Source organism: Lathyrus oleraceus, chromosome 3, assembly GCF_024323335.1.
Source record: "Lathyrus oleraceus cultivar Zhongwan6 chromosome 3, CAAS_Psat_ZW6_1.0, whole genome shotgun sequence".
NCBI lineage: Eukaryota > Viridiplantae > Streptophyta > Magnoliopsida > Fabales > Fabaceae > Lathyrus > Lathyrus oleraceus.
Genome location: NC_066581.1, coordinates 202,611,278 through 202,628,292, shown reverse-complemented (window position 1 = coordinate 202,628,292; position 17,015 = coordinate 202,611,278).

Genomic DNA, 17,015 nt, shown 5'->3' with positions numbered 1-17,015 from the left:
TCTCCCCCTAAATTTGTGCAACACAAACAGAATTACTAGTTATAGAGACAACTAGTAAGACACACAAATGCACAAGGGTACTTCTTCTCCCCCTAAATCTGTGCACCACATACATCTCCTTTGATATTAACAACACCTGTAACCACAACACCTGTAACAGTCAGAATATCATTCTGACATCTGCTTCAACATCACCTGTGCTCCACATATTATCACATGTGCACCACATCAGACATCCCCTTTGACATCTGTAAACAGAACATCATTCTGTCTTACATCAGACACATTTCCTTCAATAATAGCTAGTTGTTCATCTGTTCAGCTACACCAGCACATACATCTCCACACAGCTCCACATAATCACTTCTCCCCCTTTTTAGTCAAAATTGACTAAAGGTGACCAATTAGACAAAATAAATGTCAATTAGCCTAGCAGAGAATGTCAGATCAGATGTTATAACATTAAAAATGTTAAAAATAATTGTTAGGAGATACAAACCATCATCATACACAGCTGTGATAGCCGAGATAATGAAAAATCCATGGAACTCATTAAGAGCCCAAAATATTACATAAAGGCATCAGTAAGGACTGCCACAAACTACACATATTTCAAAAAAACAATAAAATCTTCAGCATCCAAACAGCAGGGGGGCCCAGTCTTCAAAACAACATACACAACAACCAAACTAACCACAACAGCCAAGCACAACGGTCTTCATTACTGCACACAGAGCCTTCATAACAGGGAGAACCATTACCATTTAATCTGAGGAAGTACCATCTTCTTCTTACAACCACCTTGCAAAACTCCTTGCTATTTTTGTCAGAAATATCCTCTGGGATATTAACCACAAACTCCTTTGATTGCTATAGGTTCTCATGAATACAGATCCCTAACTTCCCTCTTAAACATTCAAATTGATTGGCATCCAAAGCTTTAGTGAAAATGTCATCTAATTGCTTTTCAGTAGTAACATGCTCCAGAGCTATGATCTTCTCTTCTACAAGTTCTCTAATGAAGTGATGACGAATATCAATGTGCTTTGTCCTGCTATGCTGAATAGGATTTTTGGAAATATTTATAGCACTTAGGTTATCACAGTATAATGTCATGACTTCTTGTGTGACATTGTATTCAGACAACATTTGTTTCATCCAGACGAGTTGAGAACAACTACTCCCAACTGCTATGTATTCAGTTTCAGCAGTGGATAGAGATACACAGTTCTGTTTCTTGCTAAACCATGATATCAGATTGTTCCCCAAGAAGAAACATCCTCCTGATGTGCTCTTTCTATCATCAGCACTTCCAGCCCAGTCAGCATCACAGTAACCAGTCAGCATAGATCCAGATCCATGAGTATACAACATCCCATAGTCACTGGTGCCATTGACATATTTCAGTATTCTCTTCACTTGGTTTATGTGACTGACTTTTGGTTCAGCTTGATACCTAGCACAAACACCTACAACAAATGCAATGTCATGTCTGCTTGCTGTGAGATATAGCAGACTACCTATCATGCTTCTGTATAGACTATGATCTACACTGACACCATTTTCATCTTTGGAGATTTTCACATGTGTAGGAACAGGTGTCCTTTTATGGCTTGCATTCTCCATGCCAAACTTCTTCACAATGTTCTTGGCATACTTGCTTTGAGATAGAAAGATAGAGTCTTCCATCTGTTTGACTTGTAGCCCAAGAAAGTAGGCCAGTTCTCCAACAAGGCTCATCTCAAACTCAGATTGCATTTGTCTAACAAAATGTTCAACCATCTGATCTGACATCTCACCAAATACAATGTCATCTACATATATTTGTGCCACCATGAGCTTCCCTCCTTCATTCTTCATAAATAGAGTTTTGTCAATACCTCCTTTCCTGTATCCATTGTTAATGAGGAACACTGTGAGTCTCTCATACCAAGCTCTGGGAGCTTGCTTTAACCCATAAAGGGCTTTCTTCAATCTGTACACATGTTGTGGAAGATTTGGATTTGTGAATCCTTTAGGCTGTTCAACATACACTTCTTCATTTAAGTAGCCATTCAAGAAGGTACTTTTTACATCCATTTGGAATAGTTTGAATTTCAGAATACACGCCACTCCAAGCAATAATCTAATGGACTCAAGGCGAGCTACAGGAGAAAATGTTTCATCAAAGTCCACCCCTTCAACTTGAGTATATCCTTGAGCTACTAATCTTTCTTTATTCTTAGTAACAACCTCTTGTTCATCAGATTTATTCTTATATACCCACTTTGTACCTATGACATTTACTCCTTCAGGTCTAGGAACCAGTTCCCATACTTCATTCCTCTTAAATTGACCTAACTCCTCCTGCATGGCATTGATCCAGAACTCATCAGTCAAGGCTTCCTTGACATTCCTAGGTTCAATCTTTGACACAAAGCAACCATGTGAGATCACATCCCTTGATCTAGTAGTGACCCCTTTATTTGGATCTCCTATGATAAGGTCTTTGGGATGATCCTTCTGAATTCTGATAGAGCGTCCCTTGTTGATTTTGTCATCTTCAGGTTCAGCTTGAGGAGATTCACTTTCCTTATTTTTGTTTGAGAAGTCAGATGGGGAATCATTCAGAGATGTCTCGACATCGTCTGTGACATCAGTCTGTTGGTCATCAACCATAACATTAATGGATTCCATCAATACATTAGTTCTGGAATTAAAGACCCTGTAAGCTCTGCTATTTGTTGAGTAGCCCAGAAATATTCCCTCATCACTTTTGGGATCCATCTTCCTTCTTTGCTCACAATCAACCAAGATATAGCATTTACTACCAAATACATGGAAGTATTTGACTGTAGGTCTTCTTCCTTTCCAGACTTCATATAGGGTTGTGGGAGTCCCTTTCTTCAATGTCACTCTGTTGTGAACATAGCAGACTGTGTTCATGGCTTCAGCCCAAAAATGGTAGTGCAATTTCTTAGCATGAATCATAGCTCCGGCTGATTCTTGAAGAGTTCTATTTTTTCTTTCCACCACACCATTTTGCTGAGGAGTAATGGGAGATGAGAACTCATGATGGATTCCTTCTGAAGAGCAGAACTCAGCAAATTTGTTGTTCTCAAATTCCTTCCCATGATCACTTCTAATTTTGATGACATGGATTTCCTTTTCTCTTTGTAGTTTTAGACAAAACTCCTTGAAGACTTCAAACACATCAGATTTTTCTCTTATGAAATTGATCCAGGTGTATCTAGAGAAATCATCTACCACCACATATGCATACTTCTTCCCACCAAGGCTTTCTACTTGCATGAGTCCCATCAAGTCCATATGAAAGAGTTCCAAAACTTTGGTAGTGGTGTCATGTCTGAGCTTCTGGTGTGACATCCTTGTCTGTTTTCCAATCTGACATTCTCCACAGTTTTTTCCTTCATCAATCTTTAAGTTGGGAATTCCTCTAACAGCTTCAACAAATATGATCCTCTTCATACCTTTAAGATGCAGGTGGCCCAATCTTTGATGCCATATCTTCACTTCTTCCTCTTTGGCTGAGGTACACATTGAAGAGTAACCAGTTTCTTGAGAACTCCACATGTAGCAGTTGTCTTTGGACCTAACTCCTTTCATGATCACTTCATTTTCCTTGCTAGTAATCAGACATGCAGTTCTAGTGAAGTTTACATTCAGACCTTGATCACACAGTTGGTTGATGCTTATTAGATTAGCAGTTAGTCCCTTAACAAGTAGGACATTATCAAGGTCAGGAACTCCAGGGAAATCCAGCTTACCCATTCCCTTGATTTCACCCTTTGCTTCATCACCAAAGGTAACATAACTCATGGCATGAGGATGAAGGTCAGTTAGCAGGTTTTTGTTTCCAGTCATGTGTCTGGAACAACCACTGTCAAAATACCAATCTTCTTTGGCTGAAACTCTGAAGGAAGTGTGAGCTATTAGACTTGTAACATTTGTCTTAGGAACCCATTGCTTTTTGTTGACAGGCCTGTGAGGTTTGGGTCTTGATTGATATTGAGTCTGATCAGGGCTAGGATAACCATATAGCTTATAGCAGAAGGGCTTCGGGTGGCCAAATTTTCCACAGTAATGGCATCTCCATCTTTGATGCTTCCCTTTCTGTTGTCTTCCCTTCTGGTGTTGTGACATTTGATGTGACATCTCAGGTTTGTTTTTAACATGGCTTCATTTAGGTTTGGATTTTGGTTTGCAAACAGTGTAACTGCGCTCAGCCTTAGATTCATTGAATCCAATGCCAGATTTGTCCCCTGTTATTTGACCAGTCTGGAGAATCTTGTCTAAGATGTCAGATCCATTATTAAGCATTCTTACATACTTGGTCATCTCATCTAGTTTGGAATTTAAGAGTACTGCTTCATTTTTCAACTTGGAGATGGTTTCCACATATTCTTCCTTTTCATTTTCCAGTTGAGCTATCACTTTCTTCTGACTTTCAACTTGTCTGCACACTCCTGCACTTTTGTGGCACAACTCTTTGTAGGTAGTGGCCAGCTCTTCAAAGGTTACTTCATCATCACTTGACTCTTCATCCGAACCCCATCTTCCTGTCAATGCAGTCACATGAATTGCAGCTTCTTTTGTTTCACTTCCATCAGACCAAGAGGCAGCAAAACTCCTCTTTTGTTTCTTAAGGTAGGTCCCACATTCAGTTTTAATATGACCATACCTATTACACTCATAGCACTGAACTTCTTTGGGTTTTTCTTCAGACCTTGTTCTTCTACCAAAACTGTTGGATTTACTGATGTCAAATGCGATGTTCTTGACATTAGATCTCATATCAATCTTTTTCACAAGTCTCCATGGTCGTTCGCGTGCACGTGCCTCCAAATCCGTTGAGTTTGTGGTCATCTCCATGGTCGTTCGCTATGTGGGGCATTGATATGATCGGAAAGATCGAGCCTACGGCTTCGAATGGGCACCGGTTCATATTAGTGGCTATCGATTACTTCACCAAGTGGGTGGAAGCGGCGTCTTATGCAAACGTGACGAAACAGGTTGTTGCCAGGTTCCTGAAAAGAGACATCATTTGCAGATACGGGGTTCCCGAAAGAATCATTACAGATAATGGTTCTAATCTCAACAACAAGATGATGGCAGAACTGTGTCGGGAGTTTAGGATCGAGCATCACAATTTTTCTCCTTATCATCCAAAGATGAATGGGGCGGTCGAGGTGGCTAATAAGAATATTAAGAAGATTGTGCAGAAGATGGTCATGACCTATAAGGATTGGCACGAGATGTTGCCGTTTGCATTGCATGGGTATCGAACCTCGGTGCGTACATCTACTGGGGCAACGCCTTTCTCGCTTGTGTATGGGATGGAAGTTGTGCTACCGATTGAGGTCCAGATTCCGTCACTAAGAGTCCTTATGGATGTGAAATTGGAAGAGGCTGAATGGGTGAGAGCTCGATATGAAGAGTTGAGCCTGATTGAGGAAAAGAGGATGGCGGCCATTTGTCATGGGCAGTTATACCAGCAGCGAATGAAGCATGCTTTTGACCGAAAGGTGCGACCTCGTGTGTATCATGTGGGAGACATGGTGTTGAAGAGGATCCTTCCTCCTCAGAACGATCGTCGGGTCAAGTGGACACCCAATTATGAAGGTCCATTCGTGGTCAAGATAGGTTTTCTCTAGCGGAGCCTTGTTGTTGACGACCATGGATGGTGAGGATTTTCCATCCCCTGTGAATGCAGACGCAGTTAAAAAATACTTCGTATAAGAGACCCGCTGGACGAAAAGAATAAAATAGTCCAGGCAAAAAGGGGCATCCCGGCGAACCAAAAAAAATGAATGAAAAAGGTTCGGGCAAAAATTAGGGATAAAAAGAGAAAAAACTGTACACCCGGCAAATCGAAAACCCCACAAGGGCGGCTTGGGCAAAAAAGGGTATCCCGGTGGACTGAAAACCCGAAAGGGCGGTCCAGGAAAAAGAGGGAATGAAACGAACAACTGCGTCTAGCATGGTCGTTTGTACTTTGGATATGACACATGGATAATCCCCGATAGAGATCGGTCGGAAGCGTCTTGTTCAAAAGGCAGAAAGTGTGGAGAGTCTTGAGGACATATGGGTTGTAACCAGGTTGGAACTCGATGAGATCACGGGTTCACATTGCCATTAGGATAGATTTTCCTTTTGTGCGCTATTACCTCTTTTCAGGGATTGCTTCCTGTGTATTGCTCAATTAAGAGCCACCTTTTTCAATCAATAAAATGCATATTCAGTCAAATAATTTTGTTTTTGGTTTTCATTACCACTTTGATTGCAAAAACATCCGTTTATTTTGATAAAGAATCTTTGCATTTTGAGACATAGGGGTCCCTTCCAATGCGTGCTCATAGGATTGAAAGCTTGAAATTTTATTCGGAAGGTTGAGTGACCTGGGTGTTGAAATTTTGGCACGCCTGGGGCACGTTTTATCTAACAATTTCTTTTGCAGGTGCTGTTGGTTATTTTCACTCATTTGTAGGTTGTGACGCGAAGCGTTTTTTTTGACAAAAGATTCCTGTGAAGTCCAATCAGGGACGAGGAGTAGAAGAATGGTGTAAAGACGGCGAAAGAAGTACGACGATCCTTGAGGGTTAATCAAGAAGACTCTTCAAAGTCGGAAGAGGTGGAAAGTTGACAATATGGTTAGATGGTGAATACCAGTGTTCGACGAGGCGACAGGTGTTCCGTGTCAAATATTCCGTATTTCCCTAGCGGATTCGAGGTCAAGTTTCCTTAGCAGCCAGGTCTGAAGTTGGTTGTTTCCCCTAGCAGGGTTGAGATTGTTATTTCCCCAGCAAGTCTGAAGGTTGTTGTTTCCCCAACGGAGGTGTGTCTTGTTAGGTTCTTCCCCAGCGAAGTCCTCAAGTGGATCGAGTTCAGTGAAGGTCATCCATAGTAAGGGTTATCCTTTCCCCAGCAGCAGTGTTGTTCCCTAGCAGGATTGAAGATTGGAGTGTTATCGAGTTCCTCAGCAGAGTTGCTCGTGCCGTCCCCTGAGGGGGATATTTTTTATGCATTCATCATTTAGAGAAGCATAGCATATTGCATACTTGATTGCATAGCATTTCCATGGGTATGGAGCATTACGCTGAAAAAATCATCATGCATTGGCATTGCAAGCATAAGCTAGTCTCGAGTCGTGGTTACCGTTTGAGAATTGGTTTAGCTGGTGGGTTAAGATGTTACTCTGAGGAGTTTAGCATCGTGATTATGAATTAACAGTATTCCACAGTAGCGCGATATTGGAGGAAGAAATGCCGTTGTACGGAGATGGAAATGAAGATGGAGAACGGGGTTCATTGTTTGGCAGTAAATTCAAAGAAGTTTTTGGGGGTTCAAGAAAAGCAAAAATAATAGTGACAAAGAGAAAATCCCCAGCGGATGTGGCATTCAGGCCAGTTTTTCCGATGTTCAGATCGAAGAAGTTCCCGACGTTCAGGTCGAAAAACTTGTGGCATTCAGGCCAGTTTTCCGGTATTCAGACCGAAGTGGCATTCAGGCCAGTTTTTCCGATGTTTAGATCGAAGAAGTTTCCGACAATCAGGTCAATGAAACTTGTGGCATTCAGGCCAGTTTTTCCGCTATTCAGACCGAAGTGGCATTCAGGCCAGTTTTTTCGATATTCAGACCGAAGTGGCATTCAGGTCAGTTTTTCCGGTATTCAGACCGAAGTGGCATTCAGGCCAGTTTTTCCGGTATTCAGACCGAAGTGGCACTCAGGCCAGTTTTTTGGTACTCAGACCGAAATGGCATTCAGGCCAGGCTCTCGGTGTTCAGACCGATATTAATAATCTCATGTCTTCCGATGCCCAGATCGAAGTCATTTTCAGTATTCAGACTGATGATCGGCATTCAGGCCATAGCTATTCCTATTTTACCATTTATTTTGGTATCCAGGTTAACATTCTGTTTCGGTATTCGGACCGACTCTCACCGTACCAGATGGATTCTTCTTTTAAGGTCACCTCTTTGCCGATTCTGACAGGCATTGTTACTTAATTCCCAGCGGAGCGCAAATTGTTCGTCTGTTCTTTGTATTCAACCACTCTTTACCCTGATCATCTGAAAGTCGAGGCTGTTCATATCGACAGGTTCATAGTGGATTGAATAGGGGCAGCTGTAACACCTCAAAATTTGCCCTCCTCTTCTTGGGACTAGTTTGACACATTGCATTTCATACTTTAGAGCACTAGGCATTGCATTTTGCATCTCATATGAAATTAGAGAAGGTCATCCTCCAAAGTCTTTTCAGAAGATGGCAAGTTGCATGATTTAAGCCTGAGGGTCTCTATGATTGGTTATCAACCATCTGAGGGTTGGCACTTCAATTAGGGTTTCTTGATTCTTCAAATGTTTTGAGTATTATCTTGTTTGCAAGGGTATATCACCATCATCATGGTTCTATCATCATCAAGAGTTTCATGATTCATTCTCAAGTTCCTCTGGATTAGGGTTGTGACCTCTGGTCAACCCTAATCAATGCCATTCTTCCAACTAGGGTTTCTCAAAGAGATGAGGCATTTTCTTGGGATGAATATCACATGATTTCTATGAGTAGTTTACATGAGATAGGGTTTCATTTTTGAGCAATTTCCCCAAGTGGTAGAGGCTCAAGCTGATCAAGGCATTTCGAGGTCATCTGAGGACTAAAAAGTCAACTATGCAGTCAACTGAGGGCTATGAGGTGGGGAAATGAGTTGAGACACCTCAATCATGTTCCAAAGATGTCCATTTGTCATTCTAAACATCTATCTTGAATATTTTGAAGTCATGGCAAAAGTTTCCAAAAATGGAAAGTGACATGTAATTTCAAGTTTCCAAAAATGGCAAGTTTCTAGTCCACATTCAACTTGACTTATCAACATCAAAGAAGTTTCAAATGGATTTTTGGTGAACATGAAAGTTGAAGATCTTTGTCTCCCCTTTCCAAAAAGTCCTAATTCATGTCCATATGATGAATGGTTGAGAAATTATGGCCAAATGATCACAAGGTGTGCATGGAAGTTCAAAGTGACATAACTTTTGATACAAAACTCCAAATTGGTCCATTCTTTTTGCAAAGTACTCATCATGACCAATACTTCTCAAAACAAGCCTTGCCATGCATGGAAAAAGTGTGTATGATCATCATTCCTCAAGTGTGCATTTTGGAGGGAAATTTCACAATTCAAATTTGGCTTAAGCTACAAGCAAAATACCACTTCCATCATGTTTATTGGTTGGTTTTAAGTGAAGTTGAAGCTTGCATGGGCACTATTCACGTGTGGCATGTGTATGCTAGCTCACTTTTGCAATTTTGCACTTCACTTGAATTCTCTCTAATCATGATTAGCACAAGGTTAATTGTGATTTCAGCATCATTACCAAGCCATATAAATAGCAAACCCTAACTGTATTTGCTGATAACAGAATTTCAGATCTCAAAATCTCAATTTCCCTCCAAAATTCTCTCTCTTCGAAACTTCAAATTCTCCACACAAACACCCAAATTTCTTTACATAACCTTGATCATCATCATCCATTGATCAAGATTCAACCTCTGTTTTGGATAATTGAGCTTGATTTTGAGCAGATCGAGTGCCTCACCATGGCAATGGATTTCTGAAATTGAGGAGGATTCAAGGTGTTTCAACTGTTGCTTCTTGTTTAAAGCTTCAAAGCAGGTGCAGTGGTGTAGATCTGGAACTTTGGAGAGCTTGATCACGCAAATTCAACAAACTGCATTTCAAGTAGGTGAAAAATTGATCCTCTCCTTTTGCTGATTTCTTGTTATCATTGTGTAGATCTCTTGTAGTAGAGCATGCTGATAGGTTTAGATTTAAAAATGGATAAGAAATGAGCATGTGGTGAGGAATTGAAGTTTTGATGATGATTATGTTTGTGTTCGATCCATGAAACCTAGCATGAATTAGGTTAAATTAATATGATATTTGAGATCCTTGATGAAAACTGAGTCGATTGATGTACGCATCTCGCAATTCTGGAAAATTTTGTTGAAGGTCCACCGGAGAAGACGACCGGAGCTTAGCTCCGGCGTCTGGTTCGTATCTTAGGGTTTGTTCCACGTGTGCGTCCACATAGGCCTTGCGTGTCCTTTCCATTGGATGTTATCTGTTTGACCGTGCCACATTTGCTTTGACTGATGATTATGCTAGTGACTAGGATTAATGAAACGCTTCGTTTCATTTAGTTGATATGTGCTTCCATGTGTTCGCTTATGTGTGATAATGATTGGTCCATGCTGCTTTGACCTGCCATGTGTGTATATTGAATGCTTAGTGGCATGCTGACTGGGTTAAGTGATGCGTTGTGTTTTGATGCTTAAGTGTGGACCGCTGATTGCATTTTCGCGCTAGATCGTATGGCTCTGATTAATTCTGATTGGATTTGAATTTTATTTCCCTCCTTATTTTATTTTGTTATTTCATTTTATTTGTTCATCTTTAAAAAATCATGAAAAATAGTAGAATAGTCCAAATTGATTCCAATTTTTTTTCATAGTCTTGTTTTAATCTCTAGTTTTTTATAGCATTAATTTCATGATTTGTTTGTTTCTGGATTTTTATTTGGTAATTTTTGAATGAACATTGTGATATTTAGATATGTTGTGTTCAATGCTTTGTGAAATCTTCATTGTTGATCCAATTGATCTGAAATTTTGCATGCTTAATATTCACATGTTATATGATTTTTGAGAATTGGTTTGGAATTTTTTCTCATGTGCTATCACTGTTTTTGACACATGGAGATGTAGTGTGACAGTTTGTGTCACATTTTTAGCATTCAATTTATGCATTTTTGTTCATCTATCATCTGAACTCTTCTGGATTGGATCTTTTGCACACTGCTTATTCATAACATTAGAAACTTGCATAAAAAATATCAAGGCCATTAGATGCATTTCTGTTTTGATTTGGGTTTTCTAATTTGGATGTCCATTTTGTGCACATTTTCTTGCCTTTGCTTTACATTGATCATTTGATGCATTTGCTTTGTGAATTGATGCTGGTCCTTTGAGGACATCTTGTGACATGTTTGAAAGTGCATTATGTGAAATATTGGGTTCTGTTTTGATCATTTGGTTTGGTTTTGGACCTAGTCTTTGCACTAGTGTTTTGTACATGAACTAACCTTGACTTGTGTTTCAGGTTTGGACATTTAGCATTAATGGCTGAGTTGCTCACCTTTTAAGATGCAAATTGGATTGTGTTCTGACTTATTTGTGTTTTGTAGGGTTCTAATTAATAGGCTTGAGCTCATTTGAGTGCTTGAGCATTGTTCATTGAGTTGTGTACAGTTGGATGGTTTCACTGCTTGTTTTCTGATTTTATAACTGAGATACTATCTGGTTAGCTTTTGTACAGGTACATTAGTTGCTTGCTTTTAGCTCTTGCTTGAGCTTTGGATTATGGTTGGCACACCACTTAGGTAGTTACCTTCTTACTCCATGTAGTCTGGAAGTCCTGTCACCTTTTTGGCAGGCATTTGGTTGGAAGTCCTCCTTAAGAGGCTCTGTTTGTGTTTGTTTACATTTGTGCCAAAGACCTCCAAGTGAGGCATGTTACTTGATAAGTCCTCCTAAGTGAAGAGGCAATTAACAAATAGAAGGGATTAGTAGCCAATCCCCTGTTATTCAGTGAGTCGTTCTTTATGCTCGCACTACGTGCTGATGCTCTAGAACATGTACCCAAGATCTTTGTTTAGAGTCTGTCAAGTGGAATAGGGTCCCTCTTTCTGGATCCCCACACTTTCATTGTCATTTAGCTCACCCTGGCCCGGGTTAAGAACATGGGGTCTCATCCTCATTACCATTTTGATCTACTCACCCTGACGTTCAATGTCAGTGGTTAAGAGCCCAGTTGATCACCCTTACAGCTTGGCTTGTTTGTCGAGGTTGATATGACCCCTTTTGACTAAAGCCTACCCATTGTTTGGGCCTCTTGTATGGATATAGTGTGTGATGCTTGTTCACTTGCTGGTGTGTTTCTCTACTTTCCTCTTCTCATCTCCATTTCTGTAGGAGTTGTGTGATTGTTTTGTGAGGAAGTAGGACGCATGTTAGAGACCTCAACTTAGGGATTATTGATTGCATGACAACTTTTAGGCTCGAGTCTTAGTCTCCCTATTAGTTTGTTGTTTCCCTGGTCTCTGGTTAGGAGAGTCTTGTACCCCTGTTTAGGGGAACTACGTCGCCCTGATTCTCATACCAGATGAGATACGTAGGCAGGAGATTGAGCGAGATCTCTCCGGGAAACCTTTCTTTTTTTGTTGTTTTGTGTGTGTGTACCCTTCTTTGGTGTGAGTACCCGTTTGTTCAGCGTGTGCGTGTGTGGTATGTTCATTACCTTGAGGATTTCTTCTGTTATCACTTGGGGTTCAGATTGGGGTTCACTTATATCACTTGGGGTTCATATTGAGGTTTACCTACATCATTTGGGGTTCATTTATGACGATGGTCATTCATTTCATCTTTGGGGTTCATCTTTGGTGTTTGCTGGTTAGCGTTTGTTTTTGTTTGGAGTCAGATGTAAGTCCATGTATTGGCATTCTGTTTCCTTTTGAGTGTTTCTTTTGACGTCTCAGCGTCCCTTTTTGGAGTCTTGTTTCGGCGTGCGTTAGCCGAGCTACGAGTGCTCTGATTCTCCTCTGGATAGAGAAGATACGTAGGCATAGGATGCGATGTCCTAGCAAGCATGTCCCCTTTCCCCGAACTACGTTGACTCTGATGTTTGTTTCTGACAAACTACGTAGGCCTAGGATGCGACATCCTACCGAGTCCGCTTCCTCCATCTTCTTTCACCTGTTTATTATTCTAGTTTGTGCAATTTCTTTGAGTAGTTTATCAACAACCTTTTCCTATTCTTTTGAGCGTGGATCCCGTCGAGTACGGCGGACGTGAGGGGTGCTAATACCTTCCCCTTGCGTAACCGACTCCCGTACCTTGCAATCTCTGGTCGTAAGACCGTTCCTTTCCCTTTCTTAGGTTAGTCCTGCGCTCCCTTTCCGTCATAGGATGAATAACGTCGGTGGCGGCTCTGTAAACCTGTTTTTTTTTCCGCCGGTTGTTTTTCACGTTGCGACAGCTGTCGACTCTGCTGGGGACAATCTTGACCTCTTGCTGGTCCATCTTCCCTAAGCGAGTCAATCCTAGCGCTCCTTATAGTAGTTTTGGTTGCTTTTACTGCTTTATTTATTGCATTTGTGATTATTATACTGTGATTATATTTGCATATATGTTTGCATGCATCATATTATCACTGTGCTGGATTCTGGACAGGTGTGGTTCCTTTGATTTGGGGTGGGTGTTCTGAGTGGGGCTAAAACCCAGGCCCGAGTATACACCTAGGATTAGCGTGGTCTCACGTCTCCTCACATGTTGGATCAGCATATTGTTGCGACGTGACATACCACAGCCGGACGAGGTTCTTCTGAGAGAGCTCTTCCTTGTGGAGTATCCACTATGGTTGGGTTATCTCTTTTGAGCTGTTGACTTCGGTGACCGTTCTTTCCCGGATCTTTGGTTTAGATGATCTTATGAGAGCTGCACGGCACACCCGAAAGGGCAAACCCGTTGAGTATCTTATCCGATTGTCGAGACCGATTATCCGCCTTAGGATGACCTTATTAGAATTCACCTGTGAGGGGAGGGGTTTGATTCCTACAGATATAGGTTCTGTTGATGACTCTTGGTGGTGACTTTGGTTCGATTTGTGATCAGAGTTCTATTTATGAGTCGGATTTATGGATTTTTATTTCTGACATGCCAGAGTTCTGTCTGTGGTATTTATTGGTGGGTTCCGTTTATTTCGGATCCCCGGGTTGAATGGGGGGTTGCTTGTCCAGAGGATCTTGTTGCTATTTGGTCAGTGGCTTTCTTGTGATGGTGGTGATATATCCTCCGTTCCGTTTATTTCGGAACTCTCGAGTTTGATTTGTGGTTACTCGGCCCCTCAGATGGTTGTGATCAGTTCAGAGACTGGAACCCAGTACAGTTGATGTTCAGATGACTTGGAGGATGGCATAGTGACTTGTATTCATGCATCTGCATCATTCCCATTTTGCATTTATCCGCATCTAACTCATGTTTATCCATATGCAGGGCATTCTTGATTGAGATCCTGGTTGAGAGACATCCTTGTTCCAGATATGAGGGCCGGCTTGAAGGATGATGTTGTTTACAGTTTCTTTGATCCAGAGATTAGTGTGCTGAGAGATATGATAGCATTGATTATGCCTGACCATGTGGGGATGTTCCGTGAGGCTTATGGTGGTATTCTGAAGATGGTTTTCAGGCTCACAGATGGGGATAGGAGTGCCATCCATACTCTTCTCTAGTTTTGTGATCCGGGCTTGAGATGTTTTGCCTTCCCGGATTACTTGTTGGGACCTTTGATGGAGGACTATGCCAGTATCCTGGGTATTCAGATCAGAAACCAGATTCCTTTCTATGTCACTAAGGAAGAACCTGATGTTGGTGAGATCTCTCGTGCTCTTCATTTGAGCCCCGAAGTGACTAAGGGAGGTCTGAAGGAGAAGGGAAAGTTGCCCGGTTTTCATTTGAGTTTCTTGGAGGCCAAAGCCAAGGAACATGTTGTTTTGGGTAATTGGAAAGCCGTTTGTGCTTTGCTTGTCGTAAGCATTTATGGAATCATTCTGTTCCCTAATCAGAAGAATTTTGTGGACATTAATGCCATCCGGGTGTTTGCTCGGAGGAATCCTATTCCTACCTTGGTTGGGGATGTTTATTACTCGGTCCATAATCGGAATGAGAAGCGGCGTGGAGGATTGGTTAGATGTTGTGCTCAACTGTTATACAAATGGTTCATGGGATATTTGCCTTCCAGGGGTGTCTTTGTCTTTCTCGACCATACGGTTAATTGGGCAACCAAGTTGATGGGTTTGCGAGCCAAGGACATAGCTTGGACTCACAATGGTGTGGCTTGTAACACCCTTCTACCCAAACGACATATTTAAATAAATTATCAGAGTACAACATGTAGAAGAGTTTACATTTCTTACAACATAACACTTATCGCATCACAACATAAAACATATTATTTATTTTATTAAAACTTCGCAGCGGACAACAACACAAATATTATCATTCATCATATAACAATTCATAATAATGTTTCAACATTATCTCAACAAAGCATCTCAACATATTAGTCATCATAAACAACGTAAATAATAACCAATTATCTATCGAATCCCATAACCCCGGTGTCACATGACCAGAGCATTTGACTCGACTCCGTAGAATAACTCTACACTTATTCTTCAAACCTCAACAATAGCTACTCCTCTTTATCTGCACATTGCTCATCATAGATGAACATAAACACATGCAGAAGGGGTGAGAATTACATTATTAAATAATAATATAACGACAGAAATATAAACATAAATATATTTCACATATGCCAACACAGCTCATCATAATCATCATAATCAACATACTCATGAACATCAACAAAACAACATATCAAATGCAATGCACACACCCATGCATGACTCAACACGACTCGATATACCCATTTTGTGACCAACTACAGGATCACCACTCCCAGATTCATCACCATAGAATCCGAGTTCCCCGCAAGGAACCAAGCCTCTCCACAAGCCCGGAGTCAACAACATCATTGGAACTCAGTCCGTTCATCACTAGGCATCGGCCTTTCATGAATGCATGCACACCAAACATGCATCATAATCAACATAGCAACAACAGCATCATATAGTCATGTTATCATCATCATTAATAGCATGACATACAACTCAACAAAACAACAACAACATTACAACGATATCACATCTGGGAGTTTAAAACGCGAAAGCTGTCCGTCAAACTGATATGGCGAACGCCATTAGGCTAATGGCGAACGCCATTAGCGTTAAACGTCTTATTCTGGAAAAACTGTCCGTCAAACTGATATGGCGAACGCCATTAGGCTAATGGCGAGCGTCATTAGCGTTAAACGCTCTTATTCTGGAAAAAGGCCCAAATGGCGAGCGCCAAAGGCATAATGGCGAACGTCATTTGGCTGTTATGTGCATAAATAAGATTTTAAGTGCGGAAACAGTGGACGCGCGGTCTTCTAAGCATATAACTCAACAAAACTCACAGATCGGAGAATTTCCATCAAAACCCCAAACTTTCCCAATCTCCCTAAAATCCCCAAAATCCATCAACAATCCAACATATATCATGAATTTGCTCGCATATTATCGTTTAATAAGGTTCAGACCCCTTACCTCTTTGGATTGAAGGAAGTTCTGAGCAATCTTTGGCCTTTTCCTCTTCCTTCTCTTTCCCTTCAGCGTTTCTCCCTTTCTCTGACTCTGAGGCAAAAATACGTGAAAACACTCTGAGTTCTCCCTTTGGCCTCTTTTATCAAATTCCACTTTTACCCTTCCACTCTTCATATTCCATTTATTTTATTTATTTAATTATTATTAAAATAAATAACATCTATAATAATAATAATAATAATTCCCAATATTATTTAATAATTCATTTTACCTTCAAATAATCATATTAAAATAATATTTAAATTAATCTAACAATATTCGGGGTGTTACAACTCTCCCCCACTTTAGAAGTTTTCGTCCTCGAAAACATACCTCAAGCAAATAGAGCCGGATACGACTCCTTCATCTGATCTTCACGCTCCCAAGTCAAGCTCTCACCAGCTGGACCTCCCCAAACAACTTTCACTAAAGCAATCTTCTTACCTCTCAGGGTCTTCTCTTCTCGGTCATCTATCCGAATTGGCAACACCTCAACGGTCAAATTATCCCTTACCTGGATATCATCCAACTGAACAACATGCGAAGGATCCGCAATATATTTTCTCAACTGAGATACATGAAACACATCATGCAGATTAGAAAGCGATGGCGGTAAAGCTATCCGATACGCCACTTCCCCAACCCTCTTTAAAATCTGATACGGACCCACAAACCTCGGAGTAAGCTTTTTAGACTTTAAAGCTCTACCCACACCT